The sequence below is a fragment of the Sturnira hondurensis genome, unplaced genomic scaffold (genome assembly GCF_014824575.4).
Source record: "Sturnira hondurensis isolate 20B ecotype Veracruz unplaced genomic scaffold, ASM1482457v3 Scaffold0000396, whole genome shotgun sequence".
NCBI classification, from domain to species: Eukaryota; Metazoa; Chordata; class Mammalia; order Chiroptera; family Phyllostomidae; genus Sturnira; species Sturnira hondurensis.
The window spans coordinates 9,678,685-9,689,520 of record NW_028073027.1 but is presented as its reverse complement, the minus strand read 5'-3'; the positions used below and the strand labels follow the sequence as shown (position 1 = coordinate 9,689,520).

Here is a 10,836-nt window from a genome sequence, read left to right as displayed (position 1 = left end):
ATGAGCTGATGAATGCATAAAAATGTGTGGCATACAATGAACTCAGCAGTAAAAAGAAATAATGTCAAGACACATACTACCTTATTGCTTAACGTTAAAAATATTGTATTAAGCAATAGAAGCCAGTCACACACACACAAACATGTTGTGTAATTCCATTTATTTGAAACTTTCAGAAGGGACAAATTCATAGAGACAGGAAGTACATTAGTGTTGTGCCCGGGACTGGGGTGAAGATATAAGGAGTGACTGCTAATGGAATGGAGTTTGTATTAGGGGATGATAAAAATGTTCTAAAATTAGATTATGACAGTGATTATACAACTCCGAATATAATAAAAACACGGAATTGTGTTTTCTAAATATGTGAATTTCATGGAATGTGAACTCAATAAGCTGTTAAAATATTCTTTTCATGGAGTTAAGCAACATAAATATTTTAATACTAATTGCATATGTGAAACTATAACTGTCCCTGCTTATTTTAGATCTTATAAAAATGATAACTTTAATACACTTAAAGGTGAGAAATAAGCTCAATGTCAGGGATAAGCAATTAAAGTTGACATTGTAGACTTACCTAAAAATATAGCAGTTGTATCATTTGTTGATACAGTGTTTTTGCTTAGTACTTTAGTATAAAGAGGCTGGATATCCTTCAGAAGTGCATTTCTTATTGTTAATTTACATTTACTTGAGTTTTCGACTAAAAGGAAAGAAACAATGCCCTGACTGGGTGGCTCAGTTTGGTTGGAGCATCATTGTGTACACCAAAGTGTTGCAGGTTCAGTTCCCAGGCAGGGAGCCCACCTAGGTTGCAGGTTCGATCTTCAGTTGGGGCATGTACGGGAGGCAACTGATTGATATTTCTCTTTCATACTGTTGTTTTTCTCTCACTCTCCCCCCACTTCCTCTCTCTCTAAAATAGATAAAAACATATCCTCAGGTAAGGATTTACAAAAAGAAAGAAAAAAGGAAAGAAAAGAAACATTGAAATAATAATGATATGTACTATGAAAATGATTGCTTCTGATTTTTCTTTTTTGAGGGGTAATTTATAACACAGTTATATATTGATGTTTTTAATAAATTAAAAGTCTCCTGATTCAGAAACTGTGCATAGGAAGCTTACTCACTTAAACCAGGGGATGCTTTGACTTTTATGCAGTGAAGCAGAAACATTAAACAAAAATCCTTATGAGACTCACTTTCCAGGAGTGGATACAGAATATACACTATAAATATAACAAATAATTGAATTACATAGTATGTTAAAAATAACAAGAGAATTGGAAAAAATAAGAAAAGTGAAGAAAAGGGTTTAAGAATGCAAGGGCCAAAGCTTCAAGTTGCTGCTATAGAGATGGGGAGACTATAGGAAGAGCAGGCTTTGATATGTCATTGTAGGAGATGGAGAATCCGATCTGACATGTTGGTTTGAGATATCTGTTACCCAGCCAAGTGGGTGTGCTGAGTTGGCACTCGCATAGGTGAGTGTGGGATTCTGGGAAGTGCTGTAGGCTGGAGAAATGGACTGCAATATGGAAGCACTCAGGAGTTGGCACTTACAGACATGTCACTGGGTGAAATCACTAAGGGAGTAAATGTGGGTAGAGCAATGCTCCAAGGTATTAGAGAAGAGGAAAAATCAGCACAGGGGACTGAGAAAAGCAGCTGTTCATTTGGCCACAAATTAAGAGAACAACATGTCCTGTCAAGAGAAGGTGTCACTCAGAACTGGCCCTTGGATATAACTTTGGCTGTATCAGCATCGACAATTGCTAAGACACAAGTGAGCTGAAAATTTTTTTTTTGCTGTTCAAATTTAAGCTATGCACATTTTAGATCTAATTGAAACATCCATCTGGCCTCAAATCATGGTGTTTACAATGACCAGTTTCAGCAGAGACATGTGGGTATCTGAGATTATTAAACAGAAGTTGGGGAATTGCCTTACTAGGTTAGGAAAAATTGGGGGGTAGAAGAGAAAGTATATTCAAAGTTGAAGGTGGGGGGCTAACAGTTATATTAATTTCACTGTTAAAATCCATTTTGTACCCCACATTTGTAAAATTGGCCTATTTATTAAAACTAAAATTTTAGCCCTGGCTGGTATAGCTCAGTGGATTGAGTGGGGGCCTGTGAACCAGAGGATTGCGGTTCAATTCCCAGTCAGGGCACATGCATGGGTTTTGGGCCAGTTCCCGGCAGGGGATGCATGAGAGGCAACCATACATTGGTATTTCTCTCCCTTTCTGCTTCCCATCCCCTCTAAAAATAAATAAATACAATCTTTAAAAAACCCTAAAGTTTTACATTCTAGTAAAATACTTTATATAAAATAGTATTAATTTAGTATATTCAAAATACCTATAATGCCTTCTTGTTTTATGTGAATAGGCTAATAATGGCATAGTTAGAAAAAAATTTCAGAGACTTAAAATTAATGAAATAAATATTGCACAATCTTGCCAGACATGCAGTGTAGGTAGACAGTGAAGATAGTAATATCCAGATATATCCATAATGAAATAATAATTAAAACACATAAAAATTAGTCAAGTTTAAATTGGTAAGCAAGGATTCTGTTCTTTTTAATCCATAGAAGATCCAAGCCGAGGGACACATCCAAGGTGATGACCCCATCATCTCAATGTGAGGCTCCTGGGCTCCCCAAGACTGGAGTTCAGTGTAGAGACTGGGAACCGGATGTTAAAGGCTCATGATCACACCCACCTTTTCAACTCGTGTTTTCTTGACCACTTGGCTGTGCTTATTTTTTCCGGACACAAACAAGTGTATCTTCCCTGTGTCTGGAATCAGAGAAGAACCAGGAATGTTGGGAAACACCAGTGTTGTCTTTTGGATCCACATCTCCCTTGTGCTTTGAGAATAATCAGAACTACTAAGCTGGTGCCTATTGTACTCTCTTCTACATCTCTAAGCTCTGTATTTGAGTTGTATTTAGGGTGGTGAGGAAAGAAAAGCAGTTCACTATGATCCTTAAGGAGCTGATCAGAAAAAGGAATGGGGTGGTAGCAGGAAAGGGTAGAGGGTCAATAATTTTTTAAAAAGAGAGGCATAGTTTGTCTTTGTAACAGAGAATGTTGAACTCTTCAATGGTATTATTCTTGCGTCTTCCCCCATCACATTTATTTGTTTTTCTTACGAGGAGGTCCTCCCTGACAGTCAGAGGAGACATGTCATCCAGTGGTCTGGGTAATCAAATGATGGCAGCCAAAATAAATCTAAGTTTATAAATTCAACTTGAAATCTCAGATGTAAAATAGAAGGATTTGGATCTCCCTGAGCAAAAGAAATGTTTTTCCTAGTTTCTGACTATGTTAAGACTTCTTTGACGGGGGGAGGAGTATCAGCGTAAGCCCACAGACCGAGGGCATGACCAAAAAGGGAGGGCAGAAAAGAGAGACTCGTTTCAAAGGTTTTCTGCAGCCTCAGATGAAAAGCGTCAGGGAAGGAGACAGATCTGCAGTAATTTGGAGTAGAGTGGGAATGTGAATGGTCCATAAGTAGAATTTGGGGCTATGAGCTGCCGACACCGAAAAAGAAATCAGTGAGGCATGACGAGTGGGCTCATAGGGCCAAAAGGAATTTAGAGCTGTAAACTTGGTGTGAGCCAGGTAGGCTCTCATGTGAAAGTCTCTCTATACTTGCCAGAAACAGGATAGGGTAGGGGGAATGCTGGGGAGGTGGTTGGGGGTATGGTAGCCAAGGTCTGATAAGGACAGCCTAAAAGAAAATCCTGGGGCATGACGGCCTGGAAGTCACAATGAAACCGTCTTAACAGAATTATTGTAATTCTGTAATATAACTTTAAATACTCTAATACACTTTAAAAACTTTTAAGAAGCAAAACTTTCTGAGAGGAAAAAGTTGTTTTCCTTAGAATGTCATTTTAGAAATTTATGAGTTGTTTATTCATTTTATAAACTCTGGAAATGTGAAAAGCCTTTCAGGAGTATGTTGACGTTGAAAGAAATTAATAAACTCCACATGCTTCTATGATTTTCTATAAAGTTCATGTTATTTTACTCATAAAAAGTAACATATTGAATCCTTCTGACTTCATTCACTTCATCTCTAGAGCCTGTGCAGTTTTCCTGGATGAGAGGCAGCATGACCTGATATTAAACACAAACACCTAGTGGGCAGACACATTTACTAGATGTGTGCCCATCAATTTCCCAGGTATAGAATGGTGCTCAGGATGCACACATCTTAGGTTTGATGTAGGTTTGCATTGTGTTGTGAAGACTAAGAATGATGTGGGTAAAATCCTCAGCAAAGTTTCTGCCACATAAAAGATTCTTGGCAAAGAATCTTTGTTAGAAGAGATTTTGGTCTTTATAGCACTTATTCTATTTGTATAAAAAAATGTTTTCCTGCTCTGACTGGTGTAGCTCAGTGGAATGGGCATGGGCCTATGAACCAAAGGATCACAGTTCAATTCCCAGTCAGGGTTTCAGGCCAGTTTCCAGCAGGGGATGCACGAGAGGCAAGCATATGTTGATATTTTTCTCCCTCTCTCCTTCCCTTCCCCTCTAAAGATAAATAAATACAATCTTTAAAAAATATATTTTTCTGTGTTGGCTGGTGTGGCTCAGTTGGTCAGAGTATTGTCCAGTAAAATGAAAGATAACAGGTTCAATTCCTGGTCAAGGCACAGGCCTGGGTTGCAGGTTTTGTCCCTGGTCAGGGTGTGTACGACTGGCAACCGGTCATTGTTTCTTTCTCACACTGATGTTTCTCTCCCTGTCTCCCACCATCTCTTTCCCTTTCTAAGCATGCCCTTGGGTAAGGATTAAAAAAATCGTTTTCTCTTTACAAAAAAACAATAAAGGGTAGAGTCAGAGAGATCTGGGTAGCATGGACTTTAATATTCCACCAGAACTGGGCTTGTGTCTTTTGAGTTCCAGATGACATCTGCCAAACCGACCTCAAATGATTTCATTGTTAGCATGCACCTGACTTCAGGTAGGTGCTCAAGTTGAGAGAATAGAGATTCATCTATTAAAGCACGACTTTTATTAAATCAGTTCCCCACCTCTGAGAGTCCCACACACTGGTATTTATTCTGCTTCTGAGACTGTAATGAAAAAAAGCCTCTCCTATCTTCTACATGGAAATTCTTGAAATAATAAAACATTAAAAACATTTCCCCTATACCTTTTCTTTGGGGTAAAAATAATTTTTATTATGCATGTAGATTATAGTGTAAAATTTTAATCTTTCAGTAAATACTCATTTCTCATTTTTCAATATAAAAATGCATTTAAAAATGATTACCTCTAATTTTTCTTCCTCTGAAGTAATTTTTTCTCCTGAATTACATAATATCTAGATCTGTGGGTAATGAAATAGAAACTCATGATGCATAAAAGTTAGCCAAACAGTACACAGTTTGGGCAAAATTAAAAAATGATACACTACTTGGCAGAATCTAACTGAAAACAAAATCTCCCAACCCAGGAAATCTTCACAAAAGTAGTGGAGAAAGAGCACACATTCATTATTGCAGGAACATTAAGCCAGAATGTGACATGAATTGTAGGCAATCCACTAAGAGATCGCAGAGAGAGAAAAATGTCTTATCCATTTATAATGTCTCTTTTCAGGATAAACCATGGTTAGATTTCAAGTAAGATGATTTAATATCACCACCCATTAGACAGAGTTTATCCTACAATCACCTATTAAGTGGGGTGGCTATCCTTGTTGGTTAATTGGTGTTGTACTAAGGAAAAAATAATACCATTATGAAAGGAGGTAGTTTTTCAATTGGGGGCAAGGCTCTGACCCTCCCACAGAAGCTGGGGGAGAGAGGTGCTATTTCCTTTGAGGTTTACAATCCTGAAAGATGTCTCCCAGGTCTTTGTAAAGGACATTTTTAGGTCAGAGAGCTGGCAAGAGGTTTATTTAGTTCCCAAGAGAATTCACGTACACTTCAAAGGGGCAGAAAAAGAACTTACAAATACAAGTTCTTTTAAGTTAATTCTCTAAGAAATCAGGAAAGAAGTCTGCTTATTTTCAACAGATAGAATGATCTCACTTTTAATTTTTATTTGTCCTTACATGCTGTACTCCATGTTTGTTATTTGATTTTTGGATTGCACAATTATCATGAAATACTATGAAATACTAGGGAGANCAACCCAGGAAATCTTCACAAAAGTAGTGGAGAAAGAGCACACATTCATTATTGCAGGAACATTAAGCCAGAATGTGACATGAATTGTAGGCAATCCACTAAGAGATTGCAGAGAGAGAAAAATGTCTTATCCATTTATAATGTCTCTTTTCAGGATAAACCATGGTTAGATTTCAAGTAAGATGATTTAATATCACCACCCATTAGACATAGTTTATCCTACGATCACCTATTAAGTGGGGTGGCTATCCTTGTTGGTTAATTGGTGTTGTACTAAGGAGAAAATAATACCTTTATGAAAGGAGGTAGTTTTTCAATTGGGGGCAAGGCTCTGACCCTCCCACAGAAGCTGGGGGAGAGAGGTGCTATCTCCTTTGAGGTTTACAATCCTGAAAGATGTCTCCCAGGTCTTTGTGAAGGACATTTTTAGGTCAGAGAGCTGGCAAGAGGTTTATTTAGTTCCTAAGAGAATTCACGTACACTTCAAAGAGGCAGAAAAAGAACTTACAAATACAAGTTCTTTTAAGTTAATTCTCTAAGAAATCAGGAAAGAAGTCTGCTTATTTTCAACAGATAGAATGATCTCACTTTTAATTTTTATTTGTCCTTACATGCTGTACTCCATGTTTGTTATTTGATTTTTGGATTGCACAATTATCATGAAATACTATGAAATACTAGGGAGATTCATTCCTGGAAACTGGGAACTCAAATAGTCTATGTGCCACACAGGGGGACCCATGAGAAATCTGGAGAAAGTAGTGAAAGAAATTTGGGTATGTTGCAAAGGGACTTTGACCCCTAAGTTTATCCATTAGCAAGATAGAACGACAGGCTCTTTATCACAGCCTCTGACGAGTTTGAGCACTCATTCTGAGCCAAGAAGAAACGGACAGAATACTCTCCACCTCAGGCACAGTAGAGCTTTCCTAGACTTGATATTTACCAAATAGGTGCCCTCACTTCACCTCAGCGGTCCTCAAGGCCCAATTAAACAATCAGACTCTCAGGACCGAGGCCAGAGGTTCCCAGTGGGGCAGCTCTAGGCACTCCTTGCTCCTCTCAGCAGCAGTCCCTGAATTTGTAGCAGCTCACACAGCTGTCAGGGAGTTGTCCTCCCCCCAGATAACAACTCATATTCAAGGAGATGGAACCACACTGGGCACATGTGGGAGATGAATCATTTAAAGCTTCTGCTTAGAAGCTTCATGCCTCACAGCAGAGAACATCTCTTGTAAAAACTACATAGGCATAGCACCCTGAATCCCCCAAACGGACTGTTGTGTCACTGAATCCAACTGTGATGTCTCCATCAAGAGGAACTTATAGTTCGTTTTTAGTTTCTTCTGGTCCAATGCAATTTACTGCACAGAGGTCATTTTGTAATAAGCAATGTTTGCATGTATATGACAGAGTAGACATGCTGCATGTAACATATCTATAGGGTTAAATCAAACATGAAATGGCAGCAAAGAAAAGGGTTATGGTAACCCTTGGTCCACTGTGGTCTTAAGCAAGTTCTTTAACTGCTTTAATGTAAACATTTTCATCTCTGAGATAGAGACCAGGTTCTTATTTTGCAGTATAAAGTGTGTGGATGTTAGGAGACAAAGTGAGAGAGAGTATTAGTCCACGGGTGTTCTTTTAAGCTGTGATCTCTGAAGTTATGATGCTTCAGCCCTTTTCAGTGGAAAGTTCTGCTCTCTAGAAGATGGAAACAGTGCCCACTCTCAGATCTGGAAAACATCTCTTTGAAGTTCTCTCCTGTAGCAGTTATAGCAAAGTCTTGGTGAAGACCTGAGTGGGACCTCAGGTTTCACATGAGTGGTGGGCAAGGTGTGAAGCCAGGGGTGACAGGACTCAATCTAAACTCTATCATGGGTAGTTGGCTAGAAGTCAAGTAATATACTTTAAATAAACATAAATCAAGATAAAGCAATAATATGTTTCATGGTTGTGTAGTGTGTGTATGTTAATATGTGGTCTGTGTTCATTCGTGTTACCCTTTTTGCACCTGCTGAGGCTTTAAAATGATATGCTTTTTCTCCCAAGGTTGTTATGGTGCTTCTCAATTTTCAAGCTTTATCTTACATCTCACTTTCTATTAAAAATCATGTCCAGGTATCTTAGCTAGTGTTGTATGTCTTGCCTCCAAACTTCACAGCAACTCTATTCATTTTATTCAATCTCTGGTTTAAGTCTATCAGTTCATATTTGTTTTTTTTTAAATATTTTATTTATTTATTTTTAGAGAGAGGGGATGGGAAGGAGAAAGAATGGGAGAGAAACATCAATATGTGGTTGCCTCTCATGTGTCCCCCACTGGGGACCTGGCCTGCAACCCAGGCATGTGGCCCGACTGGGAATCGAACCAGCAACCCTTTGCTTCACAGGCCCTCGCTCAACCCACTGAGCCACACCAGCCAGGGCCTGTCAGTTCATATTTGTTAAAGCACAGGGATGGCTGCAATACTTTGGGTTCTGTCAAAAAATTCAGTGCTCTCTACATAGTCCCTAAAATTTGGTGATTCGTTGACAGAAGTGACTCGAGAAGATATGCAAGAGAGGAATCTGTGAAATCCTTAAATGAGTAATTTCCTCCTGTCCCAAATTAATAGCAGACTGCACTAATTTTGTTCTTTCTTGAATTTCTTAAACTGTTCCCAAATCCTGTTCATTTTTTTATGGTGAATTGCATTATCTGCTCTGAAGTGGAAGTTTTTTTCTCATTACTTTGCTCTCTCTCTCAGCTTTCCCAGCTCTCCCAGCAGTAACTCTTAATAAGCTCTCTGAGCAAATTCAGCCCTTCAGTGTTCTGGAGTCATGCAGGTGGTCTATCAGAAAACTGAGCCTCCCTAGATGAGAAAAATCACAAGGTTTGTCTGACTATAATTAGACCTATAATTCTCATGCCAGCTTGAACGCTGCTACCATGTGAGCCTTCACACCCTGCAGTTTGCCCAGCTCTTGTCTCACTCTTCCCTGAAGTATGAGAACGGTGCTGAATCTGGTGCTCCTATCAAGACGTGCCCTTCACTTCATTCTTGTTAGCACTGTTTGTTCTAGACTTTTCTCCTTCTTCTGAGGTGCCTGACATCATACCTCAATTTGGCATGTAGCTCTGTCTTGCAATACTAACTTTTTTGGTAGGTTTCATTTGTCACATTAAAAATGATTATCTCATACTTTCTCTGGCTTCCAACTTCCCTCACTGCTACTCCTCCACCCTCACTGTCAGCTGATTTCAATTCACCCTTCAGTAAGAAAAGAGAGTTCCCTCATTGTCCAAGTTCAAATCTACAAAACTATAGCCATTTCAATGTACCTTTCCCTTCTTCCCACCTATAACCCCAAAGGCAGTGCCCTTCCTTCGTCATGGCCTATTACGCTTTGCACGGTTTGCCATCGGCCTGTCACAATTTCCTTTTACTGATGCTTTGCTAAATGCTCTCTCCTCTGTAGCTCCATCTGGAGCATTCAGCCCTGCTGCTTGGTTTGACTCCCTCCCATTGTAAACGGCCTCAGAGACGTTGTTCTGACCCCCCAACCCAGCAGGTCTCTCACAACGATTTATCTTGGTCTGTTACTGATTTTCAACAAAGAGTCTGTACCTTGTCGGCCACATTCAGTAGATTGTAATCCTCCAAGGAAGAAAGGATGTCTGTCACCTAGGTCAGTGTTTCATGTCCTGGTATATAAGTGTTATGTCTGTATTTGATGAGGCCATTAATGCTATTTTCCAAACTAAAGTGCGAACCTGCCCTTACTACCTCACTGTCTACCCCCTCCTCAATTTAAACAGGTTCAGCTATACTGAATCACAATGAAATATTTGGCGCCCTATGAGTTGAACTCTGAATTGCTGCATATGGAGATGACTTTAAAAAACCTTGGGACCACCAGAAGTTTGTACAGAATCAATCAGTCTGTCCAGCAACTACACACACACACACACACACACACACTCCATTCCCCAGACACCTCATGTGCTCACAGTTCTCAGGCCTTCTTGGACTATAAATTTTGGAACCCTCCACAAAGGGGATTTTTTTAAGACCCGCATTTGAGCACTTGTTACAGAACTGCTACCTTGTGCTCAGATGCTGCTTTTTAAATTGAACAATTACTCTCCCAGCTTGCACTGTGTGGCTGACTTGATTGGGCTCAGTCTCTGAGCAAGTCAAGGGTCTCTGAAGGAGCCTGGCTTTGCCCCCTCCCAGCTCTTCGTGCCTGAGGTCCACATGCGTTCCCTTCAGGATACATTGGTGTTCAAGTGTTGTTTGGTTTAGCGGACAAAACAAAGATATAGAAAAAACCCAAACCATTTAATAAAAATTAGCCCTGGCTGGCATAGCTCAGTGGATTGAGCTCGGGCCTGCGAACCACACGATCGCGGTTCGATTCCCAGTCAGGCCACATGCCTGGGTTGCAGGCCAGTTCCCAGCAGGGGACTCGCGAGAGGCAGCCATACATTGATATTTCTCTCCCTCTCTCCTTCCCTTCCCCTCTAAAGATAAATAAGTAAAATCTTTAAAAAATTCAAAAAAACCAAATCATTTAAATTATGTTTTCTAAATCACAGATTATATTAAATTATAGCAAGTCACTAAAATAATCTATTATAATAATTATTATAACCAGCTATTCAACATAATATTTATATTCTA

The 10,836-nt window shown here is 39.4% G+C and overlaps 1 pseudogene; it reads left to right on the top strand.

Moving 5' to 3' along the window:
* Window positions 1–3,399: 3,399 nt before the first annotated feature.
* LOC118983271 (RNA-binding protein MEX3A-like) overlaps window positions 3,400–10,836 on the top strand; it is a 32,549-nt pseudogene continuing 25,112 nt past the window's right edge.